Genomic DNA, 12,265 nt, shown 5'->3' with positions numbered 1-12,265 from the left:
GTGAGCGTGCGTGAGCCACCACTCGCTCTATTTGAGGGCGACTCGGTGGCGTCGCTGACTCTGAGTATCAATGACTGATGCATCCGACACATCAAAAACTGCACGAGAACTGAGCCAGCAAAACAACGACATTGAGATGCCTGTCGAGACGCCACAAGAGCAGCAGCAACTGCAACTGCAGCGAAATGCAATAAATATCCAGGAAAAATGGCACACGTAGAAGAGGAAAGGAAAGAAGATTTGGGCGCATATAAAACCCACAGCCGGGGAAGCAGACCAACAACGTATGCAGCAACCCGGAGCAACAAAACCTACCGCGAGAAACATGCCCCGTTATAGAAAACCGAGACTTCCGCCTTTGCCAATGGGGGACGTGAAGATCATCCACAGACCAAAGGCGCGATTACAACTCTCCAAGTGGACATTGGTGGCAGTGACATATGCCATAGGCAAATCTAGCAAGCTGCCCCAAAAGGACTTATATGACAACATCCGGATTCAAGTGCAACGTGTCGAGAATGTAATCATCGCAAGTATGCCAAACAAAGGAATAGCGTACAACATGCTCCTTAAGATCACCAGTATCCAGCTCGGAGGGTCTATTTGAGCAGTTAAAGCAGATGTCAGGACACCAGAGGGTATTAACAAAGGCGTAAACTACAACATTTCACCAGGCACAAGCGAAGAACTACTACAAGGGCTACGAGTATCCGCAAGATACCAGGTCCTCGCAGTGTGCATGCTGGGAAGATCTCCAACAGCACTCATCTAGTTCCATGGACAACACGTCTCATACATCATATATCAATGCTGTGACTAAAGTTGCAAACCATATAGGAAATGTGTGCAATACTGTAGAACCTGCCGAGAACTTGGGCACCGGCTAGATATCTGCCCGAAACCCCTTATAACTTCTGTTATATCTGTGGGATGGAAAATCAACCAAAAGACCATGACTGCCAACCTAGATGTAAAATCTGTCAGAAACCCCATGAGACAGCAGGAAAGGAGTGCCGACATAAACTAAAAAATCCAATACCGTACAAGATCAGACTGCAATGGGAAAACAAGATCCAAGAGCAGCAACGCAGATGGAATTCAAAGTCAGAATCCAACTTCCCGGAACTATCCGCATCAAGAGCACCTCCTTACACAGCACAGGAAGATCCAGAAGCGCCTCCACACCAAGAGGCGGTCAGGCAAACGCCAGACCCCGGTCAAGATCATGGTCTCAATCCCGTACCCCAACCCACAAAAGCGAGCTACGTATGCAGATGCTATAGGAGGAAGCACACGAGCACAAGAACCCACGGAAACCGAACGAGATCTGCGAGCACAATTCCAAAATCAGCAAGCTCTCACTGGCAAGCGCATGCAAAGGTGCAAAGAACAAGACACCGTCAATCAAGCCTCGCAACATCAAGAAATGCCAGACATCCCACCGCTTCTTACGGACGAACGAATCACGGAAATAGCAACAATGGAGGTGCAAAAGCAGATGCAGGAGGCCATCACCACTTTTGCAAAGGAGATAACACAACAGCTGCAGCAACGCACCACCGCTCAGCTGGTCCCTATCCGTGCTACCCTCCTAGAACTCACCAACTTGATGTTCTATGTCAAGCAGAACCACGTAATGACAGCCACAATAGAAAAGCTACTCAACAGTATCGACACGGCTCGCAAGAAAGCACGTAAGAATCTCCACAACGCGGCCAGACCGGAATCCATAACTCGGGGCGAAAACAATTATTTCGAACAAGATGGTGAGTAATACCAAGAAGAGATTCCCACAACTCCCAATGAAGCTGTGGGAATGGAACTGCTGCTCTATCTGAACGAAAAAAATAATACCCCCAGGAACTGACCAAACAGGAATAACCAGACATCATCGCTATCCAAGAAACTTATAACATGAATCTCCGCATGCAGGGATACGATACACACACCGCATCCCAAGGAACAGACATCCTGACGAAGAAAAATCTCACCACGCAAGATCACGCAATCTTGGGAACAACTGTTGAACACACCCTAGTGAAAGTGTAACCTAAGAAAAAGACACAAAAAAGTATATACGTCCTATGCTTATATATCTAGTCCACCCAGGGATACGATGTCTGCATGGAAACTTCATCACGGAAGCCAGAAGACTCCATACAGGCCATAAATCAGTAATAACAGGAGATTTTAATGCCCCCCCCCCCCCCCCCCCCCCCAGCGAAGCATGGTGTTACCAGCACACGACCAAGAAAGGAGCGCGAGTACACGATACGGTGCAACAGAATCACCTAACACTCTGGAATTATTCTAAACTAGCGACTCAACTAGGCAACGTTGTATCCAGGGATACAAATCGTGACCTCAACTTTACAACAGGAACTTCCAAGGCCGAATAGACAAGACTGGAAGAAAATCTCGGTAGCGACCACCACATGCTCTAGCTTGAAATCCTGCGTCATGAGAAACCGAGTGGAACCGGAACGGCAAGGCCGACGGACTGGAATGCCTTCCGAGAACATGACATACAACATCGAAAGTATTGAAAAGTGGCTTACTGATCTGGTCAAGAAGGCGGAGAAGCACACTAAAGACATCCAACTCACAATGGACACGCCGGCAGTAGACTCTCTAGATCTTTGGGATGACGTAATAGCACTACTGAGACGGTGGAAAAAGATGAAACAACCGTAAACTGAAGAAACGGATCTCCCACATAACAAAACAAGCAGAAGAATACGGAGATCAGCTCAGCAGTCAGAACAGGTGTAAGCTGTGCGACCAACTTCAAGGCACACTCAGCACAAAGAAGACCTGGCATATACTGCGAGCCCTTCTAGCTACCAGCAAAATCAAGGCCTGACAAAGACATGACCTCAAGAAAATCATTCACTCCCATCCGCGAACTGAAAATCAAGTTCTGGAAGAAATCAAGCGTAAACTTGTCGGAGACAACGCCCCAAAGGTCACCGATCCCCGACCATACAAAGGCGAATAAGAGGACTTAGCAAAATAACCCAAGCCCTGCTCATAATCCGGATCACATATGTCACCCCGTATCTACTTCTTAAGAGAAATTGAAAAACTTAACGTCTTCATCAGAAAGGCAGTCAAGAGCGCACTAGGACTTCACAGTACGACTTCAACCACGACACTCGTCAAACTTGGCCTCCATAACACTTGGGGAGAAATGAGTGAAGCTCACAGGGCTAGCCAGCTGGAACGCCTTAAGCTGACACAAACAGGCAGAGCAGTACTTCGCAAACTTGCATACAGCGAAAACGTCATAGCAGACTCCAACGTGAAAGTCTGATTACTGCCACTTTTCCAATATAAAACGCTTCCGCTATCTCGTTGTTAGGTTGTTCTCTTCTTCTTTTGAGGGTCCGTGCTCTCTAAAACGTTGGGGTGCATCCGCTTTTTCGGCAAACGTACAGCCAGTGGGGACAGAGCTGCGTTTATCAGGGACAGTTGATGTTCTCAGAGGCGTGTGTAGACGCACATTTCACTTTGCCCTACGTAAGATTTTCCGCACGACAAATGTAGTCTACTTTCGTTGGCATGCACTTTGACGTGCGGAAGCGGCAGTTTCCCACCTTTTTGCCATCTGGGTGCAGGCATTTGAAAGTTTTTCTGGGGCCGAGAATACAGTTCGCACTAAGTGCCGCAATGTTACATTATTTGGTGATCGCGATAATCGGTGAACATGCGAAACGACAGCGAGGATGTTAATGCGTAAGCATTCAAGGGCTACTTCCCTGGCTTCTTGTCCTGGCGGGACAAGAAGCTCTCGTCCAGCAAGTACGTCGAGCAGCCATGGCCAGTGGAGTCCGGGAATGAGGACACCACCCACTTGTCCTCAGGATCAACGACCTCGATGGTCTAAATAAGTGTTGTTTTTTTTTTCTCTCTCTCTCCTCGGGCTATACTTCCCTCGCAAACTTCCGCCTTTCGCGTGCGTTGTACTACCAATTGTGCCACGGCGGCGGTTGTTCCCACTTCCACATTCTCGGGTATTTGTGTATGAATACAGGATGTAGCCCTGGTAGTGTTAGACAACACCACTGAAGGCCATGGTGGCCGATGTGGAGCATCCTTTTTGATCGAAGGCGTCACGTAGAACGTGATCTGTTTGGCCAGGCAGCTGGCCAATAAATTCTGCTACCCGAAGGCATCATACGCGCCGGAGTCGGGACCCTCGCTATGCAATGAACCAGAATGAATGTGAACGTGGGAAGAGCCGCAAGAGTAGTAAAATTGGGAATGAAGCGCACGCATAATGCGGATGCTGTAAGTTCTGATTCGATCATCGCCAAGTTGTCGTCTCGTCGACTTTTAGGTAATCATTTCTTGGGATTTTAAAACAATGCAATATGACGGGAGACCGCATGAAGTAAGATACAGACACAGCACTGATTCACAACTAGAGTTCATTCGTCGCAAATGAAAAACTGAAAATAATTTCGCCTATGCTCTCGTGGGCTTCTGTTGGTTTCATAGGGTTAGAAATTTACTTGTACAATAACAAAAAATAAATATTGTCTTAATATCACCGCAAGAGGACATTAACCTGGACCACATTTCTGTCTCTCTTCAATTTTCCTGATTAAAAATAGTTTGGCATGTACCTTCAGGTTGTAGTCACTTGAAAGGATGCATTACAAGATCTGTGTTAGTGCTCTTTGCCAACACAATTTTTTATTGCAAGTGGCGAGTCGGTTTTCGTAGCCGGTAATATTGCTATCGTCGAGAAATTTATTCTTCAATATGTCTGTCTTCATATGTTGATGTTATTCATTTTTGAAAAAGCTATCTGAAAAAAAATTATAGAGAACCTGTGTTTTTGCCACTGATGGCAGGTTGCTACCTGTTATGTACTAGCACTGACAAAATGTATTGGAAAAGCTATGAAAGGCCTTTGTTATTGATATACTTTCAGGTGTTTGTGAAAGCTTGCAGACATTTTTCACTTGGTTGTAGTTTACCGCACGGTAGTACGTTATGTTTCTGCTATTATGGTTATTTTGGAGCCTTTTTACTTTGTTTTACGTTTCCGTGCTGCTGTGCTCGTGAACGGCTGTGTTCATTTTTACATTGTCGGTGGTATATTTATTATACTGGTGTACCACAAGTGTTGTGAAATTCAAAATAAAACGCATCTTAAATATTCGTTTTGGCGTCTACTTATTACGGTGCAATAGCTTCCTTTCGCGCGTGTTGTGGCAATGGTAAGAGAATACTTTGCAGGTAAGGGTACAGATCCCGCAGCAGATCCGCCCACTGTTGTCAAACTACCCGTGTAAATGAGAAGGTGGTCTCTATCTTGTACGAAAGGAGTAGAAAGAGTTGCTTGGGAGCTGGCGACAAGAATTCGATTTTAGTGGAAGTCCTTGGTACAGAAAGTCGAAGTTGTGGCTGAGCCAAGCAACGAGAAAAAAAAAACGGGGTAGTTATTACAATGTCTTAAAGCTAAGGAGTGCGCATATTAGCGTGACGAGGAACGAGAGAGAGAGAGAAAAGGGGGGAAATAGAGGCAGGGAGGTTAACAAGACTTTGTCCAGTTTGCTACCCTACATGTGGGGAGCGGGAGGGGGGAGCGAAAGAAAAAGAGAGAGAGAGAGAAAGCACGAGTCTTGGTGGCACTTTCACATGCACAAGCTAGGTGCAGCATGTCTACAGTCTGGTACACAAGTATGTCGCCTTCAGGTACTGAAGGAGAGCTCGAATGGCTTCCTGGGCTGATGAGCCGTGAGCCAGGCTCCCAAGACCTTTGCTTCTGTAAATGGCCTATCGTCCAGTCTGTTCAAGGCACACTGGAGAGTCTGGCGTTGTTTCTCGAAGCGAGAACAGTGGCACAGAAGATGTCCGATGGTCCCTTCACACTTGGGTGAGTTTGTCATTCCAATACTACTATAGAGCCTCGACCCATCACTGAAACTAAAGTTACCAAAAAAAAAACCTTTCACGACGTGACGCAGCACTGCTGTACCGGCTGTGGGCAGGAGTAGCCTTCACTAATTCCTGCAAACATCGTATTGAAATGGCGACGAGGAAACAGACTTAAGAGGTAGGGAGCAGGAATGGACACAACGGGCGCTTAGTTCAACTCTTAGTTCAACTCTAATAGTATGCCCCCTTAGTTTTCAAAACAACTCGCCCAGCAAGAAATATTTATAATCTATGAAGCTAATTAACGCTCAACTTAATGTGGCAGCTCGTCTACGCGCTGATGAAAATTGCCTCCTTTCTGTGATTCACGCTAAATTTTGCCTAACCATTTGTGGAATTCACGCTGTCTATGCATTCACCGCGCCTTAAACACAATAAACACTGCCCGAGATGAGTGTAGACAGCCTGAACCAACCGAAAATTGTATTAAGTACGCCTTTAACCTGTTGGGCGTACGTGTTTATATTGATGTTCGCATACTACATGTCGCGCCTTTATTTACATACATGTGAAATCGCCTAATAGGTTATTCGTTTGTCATTCCAAATTCTTCAATTGAGGGGAAACGGAAACAAGGTCATTCCAGAAATCGCGTTAACTTTGTTTAGCGGTGATGGATTCCACGTTGCGACAGTGCGAAATTTCATTTTAAAATTTAATTCTGGGGTATTACATTGCCAAACCCACGATCTGATTACGAGGCATATGCAGTAGTGGGGGATGCTGAATCACTGTTTACCACGTGTGGTTCTTTAACGTGCACCCAATACACAGCACATGGGTGTTCTTGCATTCCATCATCATCATCATCACCACCAGCCTATATTTATGTCCACTGCAGGACGAAGGCCTCTCCCTGTGATCTCCAATTACCCCTGTCTTGCGCTAGCTGATTCCAACTTTTGCCTGCAAATTTCCGAACTTCATCACCCCACCTAGTTTTCTGCCGTCCACGACTGCGCTTCCCTTCTCTTGGTATCCATTCTGTAACTCTAATGGTCCACCGGTTATCCATCCTACGCATTACATGGCCTGCCCAGCTCCATGTTTTCCGCTTCATGTCAACTAGAATATCGGCTATCTCCGTTTGCTCTCTGATACACACCACTCTCTTCCTGTCTCAACGTTAGGCCTAACATTTTTCGTTCCATCGTTCTTTGTGCGGTCCTTAACTTGTTGTCGGGCTTATTTGTTAACCTCCAAGTTTCTGCCCCATATGTTAGCACCGGTAGAATGCAATATAATTGTACAATAATTGTGGCCTGCTTTCTTTCTGCCCGACTGCATGGTATACATTGCAGCGACTGTAGTGGCCTGCTTTCTTTCTGCACCGACTGCATGGTATACTCTTGCAGCAACTGTAGTGGTCTGCTTTCTTTCTGCGCCGACTGTATGGTATAGCAAACTGTATGGTATGCTTGTCGCAACTGTAGTGGCCTGCTTTCTTTCTGCCCGACTGTATGGTATACTCTTGCAGCAGCTGTAGTGGCCTGCTTTCTTTATGCACCGACTGCATGGTATACTCTTGCAGCAGCTGTAGTGGTCTGCTTTTTTTCTGCACCGACTGTATGGTATGACAGACTGTATGGTATACTTGTCGCAACTGTAGTGGCCTGCTTTCTTTCAGCGTTGTATAGTTACTACTTGTGGCAGCTGTAGGGCCTTCTTTCCTTCTGCGCGGACTGTTGCAGCAAATGTAGGTGTACTATATGTTTTCCCAAGTAAAACCAAATGAAATCTTTGAATCTGCTGTCTTACATAGGCTTTGGCATTTTTGCGGAAACTTGGTAGCATTACTTGTCGCGCCGAGTGTAGTGGCCTACTTTCTTTTTGTGCCGACTGTAACTGCAGCTTATCGATAGCCATAATCATAAATCTCAATAGTCATACGTAATCGGAAGGCATTGACGTACAAGCTGTTTCAGCGAAGACTCAAAAATTGTGTGGATGACACCATTCGCAAGATATGCGCCGTCAAACTTGCATTAAAAATGCACTGTCGACTCACTGTCTTAACAAAACGTCGTTTTATGCATTGAAGCATGAAAGTAAGTGGAACGCCAATGCATTTCTCCGCTACGTTAAGGAATCAATATATTGAAACTGGTGTCATCCGCACAATTCTTCTTAAGCGGACATGCTTTGCAGTCACACCCACTAGAATTTCTAGATTGGAATATCGCATGCCATAAGGTAATTAGTTACAAACTCAACTATTAAAATTCCGAGTTTTACGAACAAGAAATATTGGCAAAAGGTGAAAAATTAGGGACTCTTTTGCACACCTCTGTCTTGCACACCTTGAATCCGGCTCCGCCACAATGGTGCATTGCTGTGTGCCGCTTTGCAAGTCCCGGCTCAGCATACGTACGCACAGCCTCCCACATTTTTAGCGATATCGCGCGCGAACACTATAATATGGTCGTAAGTCGTCCTGAAAGGAACATCGCATTAGACCACTCTTGCACAGGAGAGTGCTTAGTGCACTTGAGAGTGCTTCTGCCGGTATCGCTGATTATCGCCGCTTAAAGGCGCTAAAATGACGCGTCATGCACGCTCGCGCGATATAGCTAAAAATGCGGGAGGCTGTGCATTAGTGGCTACTCAATTAAGCTCATCCGTGAGTATGGTTGTGACACCAGTTTTATGTTGCTCTCGAGTATATCAACAAGATTAATTCTTTGTATACGTTGGTAAAACACCAAGACAGAAATGGTCATCACTACCCCAACCCTCAATATCTGATACTCCTAGACCAAATTGATGGCTTTCTTTTCTTTCTTTTTTTTTTGTGAGAAAGCTGCGCAGCATGGCTAAGCGAAGCAGCAGTCACCTTGCACGTATATTGAATGCAAAATAGATAACAGAAGTTTTCGGAACGCCGAAAACTAGCGGAAAAGCTTCGCCGCAAGGTCGTCGTGCAAGCGGAACTAGTCGCGATAAAGTGCGAAGCGCACACTGCGCACACATACATGCGCACACTTATGCGCATGTATGTACAGCGGCAACAGTTGTGCGAGTCGATCACCGCGCTGCTGCGTGCCGCGTTCAACGTGTAGAACTGTGCAGGTAATGTTCGGCAATCCTGGCGTCGCCGGCCTAACGTATCCGGCTTCGCCGGCCGCTGCCTCGCACGCTCGAAACGCCGGACTACATCGGCGCCTTAATTAACAGTGAATTAAAACAGCAGAAATGCGCTTGCACTTTTCCGGCAATCCAGTAGTGCACGAGTACTTCGCCTCCACAACCAATGGGTGCCGGAATACACCGGTGATCTTGCAGCGAAGCTGTTCGCCTCTGTTTGGTCGAGATTTCTCGAGGCATCGTCCTCACGAAAAAAAAAAAAAAATGTTTAGCGATTGACGCGAGAAGTACACACAATCTTTGGTATCACGCATACAGCATACAGCACAGCATTCGTTCCAATAAAGAACAAGTACCGAAACAGCAAGCAAACGTAGCGATCCCCGCATACGTTTCCCGCTAAAGATTTCTGTTGATTTCACAAGCTGCCGCGGCGACGGCCGCTTGTGACGTGGGGAGTGGCGTCCACTAGCCTTTCATGTATAAACGAACCAGCCTAGCAACTGTTTTTATTGTTTGTACTGCACCGATATGGGTATGGCAACGCGGACTCCCCCAAAGAGCAGCATGAATACTAGGGGCGGTAAAAGGAAAAAGAAACGACCAGCGGTGGCGTTGGTCGTATATTGCCGTGGAATTCTATGCACAGGGGAAGTCCGCACGTCCACGTTCTCCTGTGGCTGAATAGTGCGCCGGAGGAAGAACTGAGCAATAAAGCACTGCATACCCACCTCAGCAGCTGTTGTAGTTGTGGTTTTCAACATCTTCGCAGGACATCCACTTTCGCAGGGCCGGGATGGCGAGTCAAGGTTTTTTATCAGAATCTCGTGCGGTTCCGCTGTCCCGCCGGAGATTTGCACACGCAGCGCGACCGCTTCGGCCTTATCGCCCATTGTATACCTCTTGTTTGCCGACTAAAATGATGCTCTCGGCGTCAAATACCCCCTTTCCTTCCACAAAACAGCGCAAACTGGCATTACACAGCAAGAACAACAGGCAGACTCAACCCCAGTTGACATCTACGTAAAGCGTAGATCAGTTGACAGTTGACAACTGGGGTCAACTGATCTACGTAAAGCGTAGGTCAGTTGACCCCTTGTTGACATCTACTTGGCGCGATTGACTCATGAGCCGTCGTTGTATGTATGCGAAGTGTGGTTTTCGAGGTAGAAATATTAGTATTAAAGAGTAGCATGTTATGCGATGAAATTATTTTATTTGCAGCGATTTACATACAGGCTGATTATTATATACACATACTTACGTGCAGTATACATCACACATATATTATTTGTTGCACTCGTGGTGTTTCTGGTGCGTCGGTTTCTTGTAGTGAAACTGCGGATGCCCTATCCACTTTCGCTTCCCACTCCCTGTCCCCTGACGACACGTCGCCATGCTCCCAAATCGCCTCATAGCCCCTACACAATTCTCTCCGCAATGCCGCTTCTGCGCAGAACCCGGGTTCTTCAGGCACATAGTTGGGGGTAGCAGACAGGCACCATTACATCCTCCGAACCTTTATTAAGCCAACGAGTTTCGGGAGAGAGCCTTGGCCAGCTCCGTCCTCGAGGATCAGCAACGGCTGATGGCGAAGACCCAGGACGCGACACGAGCTCAAGACATTCTTGAATGAGGATGCCTCTCCAAAGCTTCATTTATGTAATAAATATGTTTATTCTCTCTTGGGGGTTGCAGAATAATGGTCATTTTCTTCAACAGACCACTATCATCACTATCAACTGTGGATCGAAACGCTACAAGCGTCTCAACGCGGTGACTTGCCCGCGAGAAAACGTGTTCTATGCTATTTGTCGAAGCATGCGTCCGAAAGACATCACGAATCACGAAAGACATCGGTAGCGGGGACGCGGTAAGCTTGGGGACCTCAGGTACCTCAGTGCACGGTGCCTCAGATCTCGGATGGTCTCAGTCGTAGAGTTGGTTATATTAACTCTATGGTCTCAGTGCATGCCAGTGCATACGCTATGCTGCACAGTGTAGCCAGACTTCTCAGCGCTCCCTGACGCTCATTTTAGCGCGAATATCGCAGCAAAGACCACGGTGGCAAAGGTCATGCAAAGATGTTTGGGCGAAATTTCCTGCGCAACCAACGTCGTTCCTGACGGCAGCGCTGCCGCTCTCTGGCGGCAGTCTGTGTAACACTCCGCTGAGTGTTATGAGTGTTACTACTATACTATTATACTGGCCTCTCTGTGGCTTGCTATGCGTCTATCCGGTTCGCGCGCTTTGCACAGGTTCGAGGATCCACGATAGCTGACAGCCGTGAAGACGTCAACGTTTTGGAGCTGCTGGCTTTCACCAGTCTCCGAAAACCCGCCGCTGGCCCTACTTTAGGTTGTCCTTGTCTGGAAAAGAAAGGAGACGCCGTCGACCATCAAGTCTGTTAAGCGACGATGTCGGGTTCATTGCACTCCGATGTGTGCGACGTCTACCTCTGTCGCGCGCCGATCCAGAACATGGATTCCGCTAGCGCGAATATGCTGTCGTACTTCGCTTCATCGTCGAGAAGTGTGTGCGGCAATTCGTGGGAGAAGCACTGGCTGGTGATCTTCGACTACGGCGCGGACGTGGTGCTCGTCTGTGACGCCAACATGGACCACGCAGGAGACCTGACGGGACGCAAGTACTGGAAGAAGCGGAACATCTTCAAAAATACCTATTCGTACAAGGTGAGCTGAGCTGAGGCATGCCGAACAGTGAAAAAAAAAATTGCGCTGATCCCACGCACTGTGTGAATCCAGAAGCGAAGCTTTCATGAACCACCAAGGCAAAGTTTTTCAGTGCTTCCAGTGGCGGACGCTCCCTCAGTCACAATGATGACATTGCAGAACAAGTGGAAATTTTATTCAGCATTAAGACGTGTTGAATTCAGAAAACACGCCTTGCTCGACTTTGTAGAACGCACCACAGTGCAATAGCACGATGCGAGGACGCGCAGCTATAACTTCGTTGACGAACGCGTCCCACAACTTACCTTCATCGTCAGCTAGAAGATGCGGCATGCTCACCTTTGGATCTGAAACGTCTTCGAAAATGGTCCAAATGGGGTCGCTTGCTGAAACCGCACGTAACGAAAACATGTTACAGTATTATCGCTTACATTTTGCAAACCGCACTGCCACGCACCTTATTTGGTTAGAGCGCGCACTAGGATTTGTACTTTGGTATCATTGGGTAGAGGAAAGAAGCCTTACTCGACCATGCGGGT

This window comes from Dermacentor silvarum, chromosome 3 (assembly GCF_013339745.2).
Source record: "Dermacentor silvarum isolate Dsil-2018 chromosome 3, BIME_Dsil_1.4, whole genome shotgun sequence".
Lineage (NCBI taxonomy): Eukaryota > Metazoa > Arthropoda > Arachnida > Ixodida > Ixodidae > Dermacentor > Dermacentor silvarum.
Note: the sequence above shows the minus strand (reverse complement) of the source record.